Source organism: Notamacropus eugenii, chromosome 2, assembly GCF_028372415.1.
Source record: "Notamacropus eugenii isolate mMacEug1 chromosome 2, mMacEug1.pri_v2, whole genome shotgun sequence".
NCBI classification, from domain to species: Eukaryota; Metazoa; Chordata; class Mammalia; order Diprotodontia; family Macropodidae; genus Notamacropus; species Notamacropus eugenii.
This window is the reverse complement of record NC_092873.1, coordinates 421,997,762-422,013,613: the sequence shown is the minus strand read 5'-3', so window position 1 is coordinate 422,013,613 and position 15,852 is coordinate 421,997,762. Positions and strand designations below refer to the sequence as shown.

Sequence of the window (15,852 nt, the reverse complement as noted above, 5' to 3'; positions counted from 1 at the left end):
ATTCATGACCAGAATTAAGCCAAAGTCCAATATGAACAGCCAGGCTAGTAATTAATAAGAAGAGTAAACAGGTTTCACGCTGACAAGCAAACAATTTAATAATTTGTTTCCTATAGGCATGTAATGAGATAGTTACTGTATTCCCATGTGGGAGATAAACAGATATTAAAAGGTCTTTCCAATACCTGTAATGGCTAAGGCCAACAGTTAATTCAATAGATTCGATCCAAATCACCACTTCTTTCACTGTTCCTGATTTATTACTCTGGTTGTCGTTAGTCATCACTCATTTCAGTTTGCTTTCCGATGCTCATAAATTATGCCTCATAAATAAAAAGATACAATCAAGAAAATCATATCAATTCATCTACAACCTTGGAGGAGATTTTCCCATGGCATTCACACTAATGTCTTTTTAAAGGGTAGCTTGTCATACCTTCTGAACATGTGAGAGGAGCAAGAAGTATGCCAAATCCAGTTTTGCCAGAGGTGTGGTTGGGCAGTCTCTTGGCTCATTTGATAGAAAAGAGGATCTGAAATGAGATGACTAATTTCCTGAATAGAATCCTAGGACAACATGAAAATATTGGAAAGCTCAATGATCTTGGTGTCAGAGACCTGGAATTTGAAATCAAATTCTGGCTCTCATTAATATGTGACCTTAGGTAAATCACTTGTATCCTCTGAGCTTCAGTTTCCATATTAATGTAATCCTATTAGATTATAAGCCCTTTGAGGGTAGGGACTGTCTTTGCTATTTTTGTATCCCCAGAATTTAGCACTGTGCCTCTCATGTGGTAGGTGCTTAATCAATGCTTTATTGACTGACTGACATTTACATAATCAGATGTTTGGATTTGAAACATCTTAAGTCCTTTCTAGATAGAAATTGGATAATTCCTAAACTAATTACTTGAAGTGTTTAACTGGCCTTTTAATTTGTTTACTTAGCAATTTATGGCAGTGTATGGTGGACAGTGCTCCATAGTCACAAAGGACCATCTGGCAGGGCACCTTATCCCAGGGGTTCCTCGTAAGAGTTCTTCCAAGGGGCTAGTACAAATATCATATCTTCTCTTAATAGATGAATAAACTGAAATTTAGAGAAGAAATTGACAAACCTGAGGGCACACAGTTGATAAGTGTGTTCATCTTTTGTTGCTGAAGAAGACCATGCCATCAGAGAAATAATGACATGACTTCCACTTGACTTTGTTTTGAGTGAGGGAGAGCTGTGTAGGTCACCAGCCTCACTTCTCCTCCAGAGCCATCTGAATCCAGTGACCAGGTATTCATCAGAATGACTGGAGATGATCCAGAATGGGGCAATTGGGGTTAAGTGACTTGCCCAAGGTCACACAGCTAGTGAGTGTCAAATGTCCGAGGTGAGATTTGAACTCAGGTCCTCCTGACTCCTGCATTGGTGTTCTATCCACTGCACCTCCTACCTGCCCTTCACAACTAATAAACAGATATGCTAACAGAGTGATACCATGCCACCATTCTCACCAAATGACATCTGTTCAGTCACTATGCTCATGACACTGTTGTACACATTACATAGGTAAGTAGCTCAGTGAGTAGAGTGCTGGCCCTGGAATCAGGAGGACCTGAATTCAAATCCAGTTTCAGACATTCACCAGTTGTGTGAACCTAGACAAGCCATTTAAACCTCAGTTTTCTTATTTGTAAAATAAACTGGAGAAGGAAATATCTATGCCAAGAAAATTCCAAATGCATTGGTCTCAAATGACTAAACAACAGCTCAAATAGGGCCCTAATCCTGTAGAACTCTGCCTTCTTAAAGGTTTTAAAATACACAATAAAGAACATAGACTCTGGCGATGCTCTGAACTGAGAAGGCATATTGTGGGAAAAAGGGAAACATGTGGCAGCTCCTCATTGCCACAAGTTTAGAGACATGAACTAGGAACTCTTAAAGTTATTACAATAGCTTTCATCATCCCTACCACTTTGGCATCCCTAGGGAATGAAATAAGAGAAGGTTGGAAAACTAGCTTTAGTTATAATGGGGAATATTTAAATTGGACACAAAAAGAAGCTTCATATTATTGTCTCAGTTTAGCTTGAGGCTCACCTTTTACTGCTATTTACCTTGCTGCGTACATGTCCTATTTTCTAGCACTTGAGTACAAGCCTCTGGTGGCCAGAGACCATAGCTGATACTTCCTTGCATCCCCAGTACTTTGCATGGTGTTCTGCACATACACATTTGTTAATGGTGTTAGTGATTTCTCTTCAAGTAAGTAAAGAGGGCAAAGTAACTATAAATACTTAATATTTAGAATTTCTGTTGCCATCACCATGCTATGTGGTACTCAAATCTTTTTATTTTTTTTAAATAATGTTACTTCTGTTACTAAGATAGTGTGGTATATGAGAACGAATGTTGGACAGAGTCAGGAGGATAAGGTTTAAATTTCACCTCCAACAGTTTTAGTTGTAAAGCCTTTGATGTTAAATCTTCAAGCCTTAGTTTCCTTATCTATAAAGTGGGGATGATAATATTAGCCTTACCTATCCCATAGGGTTATACATAAAATTCTCTGTGAAATTTGGATTCAATAAAAGGGGTGCACTTGAAGATCTAGAGGACCACATGTGACGTCAAGGCTTCAGCTTCCCCACCCCTGCAGGGCATCCCTATAACCTTGATGGGAAAATAATCACTCTTTATTTTAATAGAATTGGTTTCGTTTGTAATCCTATGTATTTTATGTATTTTGTGATGATTAAAAAGGTTTGAGAGACATAGTTTCTAGATGAATTAATCATTTTATTAATTAAGATCAGCATGTAATTAATAAAAGGATGGTTATTTGACTTCTCAGACCAAAAAGAATCATAATGGTAGGGCTCAAGTTTTATATGTTCCTTTGGCAGAGGAGGGCAACTAACTGATTAGTTAACACGATGGGAGGTGGCTTATAGTAAAATGAGATGCTGAGAATGATGTCATGTCACCTTTGGACAGACTATCTCTATACTCAGACCACCCTCAGCCTTGGTCCACCTATTCAAAGAATGTATGCCCCACCCAAACCTGGGTAGCTTCCACCAGGGTAAGGTCTTGAAGAAAAAAGTTAGTCTGATCTCATTATTAACAATTCCTTCAAGAAACTGTACCTTTTAAAATCAGGACTTTAGAAGAAGGGGAGAGCTCTGGATCTCCCCAAATTATTGTTTATTAATAATAATTTCTCTCAATTTGAAATGCTATTTTGAGAAGTTTCTTCATTTGCAAAATCAGGCTATCATGTCTAGCAAGTACTCTTTGTTATTCTAACCTGGTAAATCACTCATCCTGACTTCCCCTCCACCCTAACCAACACCAGATGGTGTGCTAAGGTAATGACCATGCTCTCTCCAACTTTGGGAGGACTAAATTCTCTCCTCTTGGCTATATCCTTCATGGGAGGTATCTCTCACCCCACTAGTCTAGGACAGAAGTTCTTAAACATTTTGTATGCCATGGAATTCTTTGGCAGTCTGGTGAAGCCTGTGGACTCTTTCTCAGAATAATGTTTCTGTAAGTAATTCATAATTAAAGGATATGCTAAATTTCAGTTAAAGGAAAATATAAATTAAAAATGTAATTTTTTTTTAAACATCCAAATCAAAAAACATCCTGAAATCTGTCCATGAACCAAGGTATCTTTTGACTTCAGATTAAGAACTCCTAGTTGTAATTTATAGATTACTCAATTAGATCTTGTCATTCTGTTCTCTTTGCTCTTAGGAATCCTACCTCCAGCTATCAACCACTAATTGCAAAGTCTCATTTCATCAACAATTTTTTTTTTTTTTGCTTAAGTTATAAGTGCACAATAAAATGTAAAGTGCAGACATGGGTATTTCAAAAATGGCAGACATCTTTATATTTCCTACTTCCCACCAGAGCAATTTTACTGTTACTAACTTGTGTCCTGATGTTGAAAGAAACCTTCACATGCTTAAGTCAAACCTCCCAAATCCTGCTGACCAGAGAAGAAGGAAGGATCAGGTTTTTAGTTTGCCCTAATGGATAAGGTAGCCACCGGTGGGTCATGGACACTCTTTTCCTTTCTCTTCTGTGGCAGCAACCAATCCTGTCCCCCTGACAACTGTGTGGTTTCTTCATTGACAAGACTGATTGTTTTTAGATACTTGTTCATAGCTGCTAGATTGATCAAAGGGAAGATTCAGATGGAGAGAGAGACTCTTCGCAAACCTGACATTCCTTTTTTATCTTTTCAGATGATCACTGTGCATTGTATACTTTCCTGGCCTACAATGACTTCACTCCATCATCCAGGTGGGCACAAGCAAAGATACCTTTATTCACAAAAAGGAGACTAGATGACCAAACATCTACTCACAAAAGGGAGACTAGATGACTTTTAAAGTCTTTTCCAGTTCTAAATCTTACAATCCTATGAATACAACCAAACATCTACACAATGAATTTGGTAGATGGGTGACTCACATCAATCCAAGGCCCAAATTTTAGGCCTTGGTTTCTTCACTTGTAAAATGAGGGTGTCACACAAAATTATTTATAAGATCCACTCCAATTCTAATAATTTATGGGTCAATTACTTCCTTATCTTATTAATCATTAAATTTCTTTAGTACATCATGTGAAACAAGTAGAAAAGCTCCCATGAGAAAATGTTATTTCCTCTCTTGCTGTCCTAGCTTCTGAGTGCACCGGTCTCCTAGATGTTTATAGGCATCTTAGCAATGATCAGATCTTTGCATTGAGTGATAAATCAATTAAACAAGAAGTCTTAGCTATCTTCTTAAACACTATAACAGAGTCCTTGAAGTCAATTTACTTCCAGGGTACAAATCTGAAATGCTTTAATGATTGAATTTTGTTCCCATTCTCAACATGGACTAAATAGTGTGGTTGCTTCCAGCCAGGCCAGAAGAAAAGGACTATTTATTTAGAATTTAGTGAAAACAAATTGTTGGTCTGTGCCAGGCCCAGTACTTAATTCCAATCCTACTTAAACCTTCAGATTTGCTTAGTGGTTTGTCAATAATCACAGACCACAGACAAGCCAAAACTAGGAGGCCCATGAACCAATTCCACCAATAGAACGAGATATAAAAATATAGAGCTGCACACATACTCCTAAGATGTGGGAGGGCCTATGTACACACAAATATACTTTCTATAGGGCATCAATATTTGACAGTGTGTGCGTGTGTGTGTTTGTGCGTATAGAGGGGAAAGCTTGCAGATTAGTAAAACAGGAGAGAGAAATTAGGTCAGAGAGATGTCTACATTCCTTAAAGCCACTTGGCTTTGGTTTCCTATGTGGCTTCTTACCCACCAGTACATCTGGCTAATAAGTATATTAGGACGTGCAAAAGGCAGGAATTCTTAAGCTTTTTGGCTTTTTGGATGTTGAGAACACTGTTGCTCCATTTAACTCTATTTCTTTTGCTTGGAAATCCATTGACACAGTTGGAAACTCTTTCATTTATATTATTGCTTTGAAAAAGGGTTCTTTATTACTTCACAGGTGTGCTTTTTTATATACACATAGCCTATAAGCTTGAAGGTACAAACTGTATTTTTAAAAAAAAATTTGCCTTATTCCTCCTGCCTCTTCCAACCCACTGGTTAGTGCATGTTTAAGTGTTTTGCATGTAGAGGGCTGGTTACATTGCCTTCTTGTGCAGAATATAATTCTCATAAATACTTCAGTATCTAGGTGGCTCGGTGGATAGAGTGCTGAGCCTGGAGTCAGGAAGACCCAAGTACAAATCTGGCTGTGGACACTTAATAGCCATGTGATCCTGGGCAAGTCACTTAATCTCCTGAAGAAAGAAATAGCAAAGGACTCCAGAATCTTTCTAAGAAACACCCCTGGACAGTAGTGGTGTACTTTGGTCTATGGGGTCGCAAAGTTAGACATGACTGAAGAGAAACAACTCTGAACTTTTGGCAGAAAGAAAAAACAATCCGTTCCTACTCTCCTTTTACCTTTTTCATGTAAAGATAGATCTGTGATCTCAGAGATACAAGTATTCCCCATAGTAATACAGATGACAAACCATCCATGTCTGCCCGTCCTATGAGGCTCTTGTCACATCCCTTATGAATCTTCCCCAATGGGTGAACCCATTCCTTGCAGATCACTTGAACACTATTAGTGAACACTATTAGAAAATCTGACATTCATCTGGCTAGACAAGCCAATGATGATTAAACAATAAGATGTCAGTATCTTGGACTTCGGTCCATCCAAAATTACAGAATTGTTGTGCCTAGCCACCACGAACCTTGAAACCTGGAGCCATTTTCAAAGATCTGTGAATGGCTTGGGACCCAGAGTTTCCACTTTATTTGCATTCAGCTAGGGGGAATTTCATTGCATTTAGCATTTTATGTCCCACAAACAAGCCTCCAATACAGAGACAGCAGAATCAATATCAGGCTTAAGTGAAATATAAATCTGGGTTTCATCAGCGTAAGAGTGAAAACCAGTCCCTCTTCTTATGAATAACTTGTCTCACAGGCAACATAAAATGGCTAACAATGGAGGCTTAAGAGCAGAGTCCTCAGGGATGTCATGGGAAGCCAGAAAATAAGCGCACACACACACACACACACACACACACGTGTACAATCTCTTGTTGGAAGCAAATGTCTATTGGCAAAACATGATCCAGACCCTTGCCTGGCAGCAGAATCCAGTTTTCAGCTCAATTCACAGCACTGTCCTGATGGCCTTCTGTCTGAGTAGCAGCACTTAAGTCTAGCAGAATTAGAGCAGACACACAACTCCAGTCAGACGGCATCAATAAATCATTTTAAAACCTGAGCCAAGTGGTCTCAGAGCTTAGTGGAAAATCTAACCAAACAAAAGCCTAAACATTAGCCAATGGTCCTCCAGAAGATTACCACCCACTTAAATGCTCGTATAATTCTGAAGAAAAAAAGGCTATGAAGAGATTTTCTCCAAATTCAATGCCAAAAACAGGCAAGAAAGGGACAAAAGCGATGGCACCAGATAGTATGTCAGGTGCTCTATCCACTGAGCCACCTTGCTGCCCCTAGGTAATATTATATACTTTCCAAAAGCTACTGTTTTCATGACTTCCAAGTGGATTGCATTAGTTTAGTGAGGGACTCAGGAGTTCAGGGCCACTCATTTCCTTCTTGTGGGCTTGGGAAAACCCCAGTACAGTTAAAAAATAAACAATAACAAAGTCTTATACTAGATTTCCTTTCTGGCAGTGCTTCTACTCAGGCTATAGGTCCAATGTTTTATCTTACCACTTAAATTATGAATTTCTTCCCCAAAACGCTATTGTCTAATGACTGATTTTGCTATCCCCCCAACAAGTTTTCTAGCATTTTGTCTTCCCCTATTCAGACAGTCTGTGTTTTTTCATATTTGTATCTCCACACCTTAGCACAGTGTCTGCCTGGCACACAGCAGGTACTTAATTAATGTTTTCTGACTACTGTAATAGAATGTAAGCTCCTTGAGGACAGGGACTATTATGTTTTCCTCTTTGCATCTTCACCCTAGCACCTACCTCAGAGCTTTGCACATAGCAGATATTTAATAGATGCTTTTGAATTAAATAAAAAATCTTGTGATCTACCCTCTTCCACTGTAAGTTCTAGAATTGTTACACAGTAGTTTTAGCCTACTAAAAGGGCAGCATTTGATACTATAAACAAATTAGGGAAGTAAGGAATAGTTTATTTGTCAGATTTATGGAGAATGGAGGAATTTATGATCAAACAAGAGATAGAGAACACTTTAAAATGCAAAATGTATAATTTTGATTACATTAAATTGAAAAGTTTTTGCACAAACAAAGCAAATACAACCAAGATTAGGAGGGAAGCAGAAAACTGGGAAAGAATCTTTACAACTACTGTCTATGATAAAGGTCTCATTTCTAAAATATATAGAGAACTTAGCCAAATTTATAAGAACAGAAGTCATTCCCCAATTGACAAGTGGTCAAAGCATATGGACAGGCAGTTTTCAGAGGAAGAAATTAAAGCTATCAATAGTCATATGAAAAAAATGCTCTAAACCACTATGGATTAGAGAGATGCAAATCAAAATAACTCTGAGGTACCACATTACACCTATGAGATTGGCTAATATGACAAAACAGAAAGATGATAAATGTTGGAGAAGATGTGGGAGAGTTGGAACACTAATTAGTTGTTGGTGGAGCTGTGAGCTGATCCAACCATTCTGGAGAGCAATTTGGAACTACGTCCAAAGGGCTACAAAAATATACATACACTTTGACCCAGCAATATCACTTTTAGGGCTATAGTCCAAAGAGATCATAAAAGTGGGAAAAGGACCCACATGTACAAAAATATTTATAGCCACTCTTTTTGTGTTGGCCAAAGCTGGAAATTGAGGGAATGCCCATCAACTGAACTGAACAAGTTGTGGTATATGAATGTAATGGAATACTATTGTGCTATAAGAAATGATGAACAGGCAGACTTCAGAAAAACTTGGAAAGACTTATATGAACTGATGCTGAGTGAAATGAGTAGAACCAGGAGAACATTATACATAGTAAAAGCCACAGTATGTGAGGACTGTTTCTGATAGACTTAGCCCTTCACAATAATGCAAAGACCTAAAACATTTCCAAAGGACTTTTGATTCACATTGCCATCCACATCCAGAGAAAGAACTATGGAGTTGGAACACAGAATGAAGGAGACTATTATCTCTTTTGTTATGTTTTGTTTTTTCTCATGGTTTTTCCCATTCCTTTAAATTGTTCTATGCAACAAGACTAATATGGAAATGTATTTAATAAGAATGTATGTGTATAACTCATATAAGATTGCAAGCCGTGTTGAGGAGGGAGGGGGAAGGAAGAGGGAGAAAATTAAAAACATATGGAAGTAATTGTAGGAAACTTAAAACAAATAATTAATAAAAAATATGAAAGGGTAGCATTCCAGAGGGCAGAACCAAGATGGCAGAGTAGAAGCAGGGACCTGCTACAGCTCTCCCTCCAAGCCTTTCAAAAAAAACATGTAAAAAATGACTCTGAACAAATTGTGGAGCAGCAGAAGCCACAGCATGATAGAATGAAACAGATTTTCAGCCCAAGACAATCTAGAGGGTTGACAGGAAGGGTCTGTCCCACCAGACTGGGAGTGAACCACCATTCAGAGTGGGTCATGCCAGCACAGACAGAGGTGGAACAGGTTTAGAGTCCTTAGAGGACTGAATCTCTGGCTATTGCTGTGGTTTCCAGATTTCTCAATCTACAGAAGTCAGAGGTGGCTTTGAAGGTTAGTGGGAAGGGTCTCGCACTGGCTGAGAGAGGAGCATGGTCTGGCCCTAACTCCTGTCCCAACCCCCAACCCAATCCCAGACCCAGCTCTGGACCAAGCCCCAGGTGGTGGTGGCAACCACTGCTAAAATGGAGGCTGCTTTCAGGAGTCCTCTAGTTAACAAAGAGCTCAAAAATCAAGTAATTTGCTGGGAAAAATGAGCAAACACAGGGAAATGAAAGTCTACAGATTCTTACTTTCTCCATGAAGAGATATTTCCTTATGTCATTGGTGAGGAGGAAGATCAAACATGCAACCAGAAGAAAGCAACCAAGCCAAAGCTCCTACATCCAAAGCCTCCAAGAAAAATATGAATTGGTTTTAGGTCATGGAAGATCTCAAAAAGGATTTTGAAAATCAAGTACGAGAAATAGAGGAAAAAGTGGGAAGAGAAATGAGAGTGATGCAAGAAAATCATGAAAAATGATTCAACAGCTTGCTAAAGGAAACCCCCCAAAATGATGAAGAAAATTACAGCTTTAAAATTAGATTAACCCAAATGTCAAAAGAAGTCCAAAAAGTGAATGAGAAGAATGCCTTCAAAAGCAGAATGGGCCAAATGGAAAAAGAGGTCCAATAGCTTACTGAAGAAAATAAGTCCTTCAGAATTGGAATGGAGCAAATGGAAACCAATGACATTATGGGGAATCAAGAAATTATAAAACAAAACCAAAAGAATGAAAAAATAGAAGACAATGTGAAGTATCCCAATGGAAAAACAACTGAGCTGGAAAATGGATCCAGGAGAGATCATTTAAAAATTATTGGACTACTTGAAAGCTATGATCAGAAAAAAGAATCTAAACATCATCTTTCAAGAAATTGTGAAGGAAAACTGCCCTGATATTTTAGAACCAGAGGGTAAAATAGAAATGGAAAGAATCCACCAATCACCTCCCGAAAGACATCCCAAAAGAAAAACTCTTAGGATTGTAGCCAAATTTCAGAGTTCCCAGGTCAAAGAGAAATTGCAAGCAGCCAGAAAAAAACAATTCAAGTATTGTGGAAACAACATCAGGATAATGCAGGATTTAGCAGCTTCTACACCAAGGAATTGGAGGGCTTGGAATATATTCCAGAGGTCAAAGAACATAGGATTAAAACCAAGAATCACCTATCCAGCAAAACTTAGTATAATACTTCAGGTGAAAACAATGGAACTTCAGTGAAATAGAGGACTTCCTAGCATTCTTGTTGAAAAGACCAGAGCTTAATAGTACATTTGATTTTCAAATACAAAAATCAAGAGAAGCATGAAAAGGTAAACAGGAAAGAGAAACCATAAGGGACTTATTAAAGGTGAACTGTTTACATTCCTACATGGAATGTAGTTTGTAACTCATGAGACCTTTCTCAGTATTAGGGTAGTTACAGGGAATACATACACAAATACATACATACATACATACATATATATACAAACACATACATATATATGTAATACATGTGTGTATACATGTATGTATTCATGTATATATGTATATATGCATACATATATACATGTGTATATATACAGAGAGAGAGAGAAATCAAGCAAGCACAGGGTGAGCTGAATATGAAAGGATGATATCTAAAAAAGAAAATTAAGTGTTGAGAGGAATGTACTAGGAGAACGAGTGTAGTAAATCATATCACATGAAAGAGGCAAGAAAGAACTTTTACAGTGGAGGGGAGGAAGGGGAAGGTGAGTGGGAATAAGTGAGCCTTCCATTCATAGCATTTGGCTTCAGGAGGGAATAACATATGTTCTCAGTTGGGTATGGAAGTTTATCTTACCCTACAGGAAAGCAGAGGGGAAGGGAATAAGAGAGGGGGGATAATAGAAGGGACAGTGGATTGGGGAGGGGGGAAAGGAGAGAATGTGGAAGCTTTAAAAATGAATGTTAAAAATTGTTTTTACATGCAACTAGGAAATAAGATATATAGGCAATGGGGTGTAGAAATCTATCTTGCCCTACAGGAAAACAAAAGGGAAGGGGATAAGAGGGTATGTGGGAAATAGGAGGGAGGGCAGATTGGAGGAAAGGGTAATCAGAATACATGCTGTCCTAGTGTGAGGGGAGGGGAAAGATGGGGAGAAAATTCAAAATTCAAAATTTTGTGGAAGTGAATGTTGAAAACTAAAAATAAATAAATTAATAAAAGAAAGAAAAAAAGGGGTAGCAGTCCTCTCAGCCTCCCCAATTCGAGCACTGAGAGTAGATACAATGATTCTTTTTTCAAAAGTGAGTCATCGGATTCTTTCCTATAAGCCTGTCTCTTCTAAGTCATGTAGTCATGATTGTACCAGAAGCCTCTCTGCTTTTTAGAGCCCCTTTCAGAATGTGAGTGGGACTAATCTAGAAAATCTGCCAGAATTAGGAGCTGTTGCATCACTAATTGCATGATTCAGGAAAAGAGAGAACTATGGAATGCACTGGAATATCTTGAGTGAGTCACTGTGTTCCAAGCTGCAAATGGACATAAAGAAGAACATACAATTACTGGGAGGGACTGACGAAAGTTAGCTCATGTCCTATATTTAAAGAATGGAGCTTCATGAGGCATAGTTATATACCCAGGTCCTCTTTCTTATCTGTTGGAAAGACTTATTGCTCACTGAGTTAAATTCCTATCGAATATTTAGAAGGGGAACGTAGTTGCCAAAGGAAAAGAGGTGAGAAGAAAATCTTCCATATAGGAAAATGAATTGAGAATTGTTCAAAATTTGAGCCATTTTGATCTCGACACTCTGTTCTAAAGTACATCCAATGGAAAAGAAAACTCATTCAACATAGATATATTTTCTTTGTGTACTAGTTGAAGCATTGAATGTAAATGAATTTTTTGTTAACTGAATCATACGATAATGTACATAAGTACATTATGACAACTGTTTAATATCTTCATAGAAAAACCCTTTATAGAGAAAAGAATTTTTAAGTACTATGAATGATAACTCCCTAATTTTCTGGACTTTATTTATTTTTTTAGTGTGAATTGATATATGCCACTTTGATTTTCTTAATTTGGAGCATATCTAAATTGATAATCTATTACTTAGACACATCCATGCGCTTTTGCTGTTCTACTTTTCTTGGTAGTCTGGAGTTATGAAGATTGGGATTATGTTGCAAGGAATAAGAACAAGACAGAACAAGTACTAAATGTTATTTTCAACAACTAAAACCAGCTTGGTCTTTTTAAGCATGGAGTTCAGTGGAGACCATTGTCTGAATGATTCAGGCCAGCTGCTTTTTGCCTGAACTTCAGACTTTCTTTTCCTATATTCAAGTACATGGATCCTCTGAAATCTATCCACAGACCTCTTCGGGCCTATGAATTCCAAGTCAAGAATCCTTGTCCTAGAAGGACCATGTGAATAACCTGTAATATGAGACCCCCCAAAATTCTTACTAGAACTGGAGGGAAGAGATTTCAAATTTATTCCTTGAAGCCCACAAGTCCTTTCATATGGCTTTTTGTTCCTTTAAAAAAGATAATTTGTAATAGATTTAATAAGTCTTTATCAAAAAAATGAGGATTTGGATAACAGAGCAAGAAAGTTAGTGATACTTAAATACTCAAAAGTATCTGTGATCTCATGTCTTTAGGAGGTGCCTCTAAAGATTCTGATAGCAACTAAAGGTCCATTCAATCTATTATCAACCTTCCTCACAAGAAAAGGAATACCCTCTCATGATACTGGAAGGTTACCAGTAGAGCACACAGATTATCTACTTGTCATCCTTCATTCTTTCCATTTGATATCTCTTTGTGTCATGAAAGATACCCTGAGTTTTTGAATGTTATGACTGTGAATTGTTAACTTCTGGCTGGCAGCATACTTGAAAGACTTCTAACATGGCTCTGGCAACAGAGTCTTCTTTCTTATGATCAGCCCAGCTTAAGCAATCCAGATTAATGATAACAACCTTAAACGTATGATAGAAACTTGATACCACCATCCTAGAATGTAATCAGACAGAGTCTCCCATTGTATAAGCTACTTTCTTCATTATTCCCTAGGCATATGTGAAAACTCTATTCACTATTAAGCATGGAGGCAGTCCCTGCTCTCAAGAAGCTTACCTTGGAGGAAAAACAGCACTTTAGGATCAAACTGAATTGTTTAGAAAGCATGAAAAATATCATTCAGGATGCTGAATGAAAGGAGCACAACCAGGAGAAGTTTGTACACAGCAACAACCACAGTGTGCAAGGAATTTTTCTGGTAGACTTAGCCCTTCACAGCCATGCCAAGACCTAAAACACTGAGGCAAAATGCCTTCCACACCCAGAGAAAGAACTGTGGAACTGCATTACAGAAAGAAGCAGACCACTTTCTCTTGTGTTATGTTTTGTTTTGTTTTCATCGTTTCTCCCATTCATTTTAATTCTTCTATACAACTTGACTAAGGTGAAAATGTATTTAATAAGAATGTGTGTGTAGAACTTATATAAGATTGCATGCTGTCTCGGGGAAAGACTGGGGAGGGAGGGGGGAAGGAAGAGCAGGAAGGGGGGATAATCTAAGATATATGGAAATGATTGTAGAAAACCGAAAATAAATAAATAAATTTTAAAAAAAGATAAATATCATTCAGATAATTGCTGATAATTAAAAGAAATGGCAAGGTCTTACTAATCCTTGTCTAAAAGGCTGATCAACAGGGCAGTTGTGAAGTGAGGCAGATGAAGTTGGTAAAATCGTGACTGTTCAGGGAAGAATATGTGAAGTAGCCACGATCATAAAAATATATCCTGACTTCTCATTCATATATTCTCTTTTAAACAGCACTTCTGAAATTGTAAGCTGTGACCCGCTATGCGGTTGTGAAAAATTTGACAACAGTAAAAGGTTTCTGAACTGCCAATAACAAATCAAATAGAATCATAAATAAATCAGATAGAAAAACTTTTAATTAAGACGCAACAGGGGAAATTTTCTTCGTCACTCTCCTTGCTCCACACAGCATTCCCCCCGTCTAGCCATTTTTAAGACGTTTAATGCTTTTGTACTGGCTGTTATCCTCATAAAGTCACTCATGTTTATGACTTTTCCAGACTTCTTCCTGCCCATCAAAATGTGTCCGTTCTGTATCTTACTGTAATAGATTTCTATCCTAGACAGAAAAATTAATTATTAATGTATCAGGAATATAGCAGGGAGTAGCCCTGAGAGAGAGCTGACCTCTCAGTCAGAATGATGGCTCCAAGGCTTGCTTCTCATGCTTCTCACCTTCTATGCGATGTCAGACAAGTCAACTCTCTAGCACTGCAGGAGGGATGCCAATAAGAACTGGTAAAATTTCCTTGTCAGGAAATTACTTAGTAACTTTACAGGCCCAAGTTAAAAAAAATTGTCCTAAAATGACATTTAGGGGAAAGGTAGGTGTTACAGGACCTGAAGTCAGGAAGACCTGAGTTCAAATGTGGCCTCAGATATGTACTAGATGTTTGGCCCTAGGCAAGTCACTTAACCCTGTTTGCCTCAGTCCTCATATGTACAATGAGGTGGAGAAGGAAATGACAAACCACTCCAGTATTTTTGCCAAGAAAAATTCTGAATGGAGTCAGACAACACTGATCAACAACAACAAATGACATTTGCCTTTTAATTTAACAGTTGCTCTAATGCTCTAACCAAAATAAAACATAAACAAACGTAATCCCCGTTTTATAAGATGGTCCTTAAATGCTTCAATTCTTTCATGCCCTTATCTTCTCCAGGCTAAAAATCCCTCTTCCTTCAACTGATCCAGGTATGCCATCATTCTGAGTCCTTTCACCACTCTGGTTACCCTTTCTTTTCTGGATGAAACCTGACTTGTCAATCACTTATCACTGCTAGTTAATTACACTATTAGTTAAATACAGGAATACAAAAATTACCGCATTTGGTTGGACCAATGGTCCATTTTGCTCAGTAGTTTATTTCTAATAGAAAAAGTAAGGGCCATTTTGTGGATGTGCATGGTTTGTTATATGAATCTCAACAGGTTAGATTCATACTTATAATATCCTTAGACAACCATGTCTCATTATGTAATTATTTCTCATGAATTTATCTATATCTTTCTTGAGACTGTTTTATTGACAGTCTATGGCACTTGTGATGGAAAGTATTTCCTTGAAATGCAATTGAATGAATGTTTATTAAAATCCTACTATGTACAAGACATCATGATTGTGGCTAATAATACACAAAGATTAAAAAGACAAAGGTTTCTATGTTCTTTCAAACAACCAGGGGCACCTCTGAATTTCAGTGATATAGTGAATGAGTTTGTATCTACTCTTTTAATACCCCTTAGAGTTGCATAAACTTTGAATACAATTATCTTCACTTCTGAAGCAACTGTGTGTGTGTGTATGTGTGTTGATACATACAGACCTATGCATGTGTGTGTATCTATGTTGCTATATAAATATATACAGCCCCATATGTGTGTGTTATATATAAATATATACAGACCCATATATGTGTGTATATGGATATATAAATATATACAGAC

General features: G+C 37.6%; 1 protein-coding gene across 1 annotated transcript in view; it reads right to left on the bottom strand.

Moving 5' to 3' along the window:
* USH2A (usherin) overlaps positions 1-15,852 on the bottom strand; it is a 990,439-nt gene that overhangs the window by 54,404 nt on the left and 920,183 nt on the right. The gene's annotated exons all lie outside the window — the stretch shown is intronic.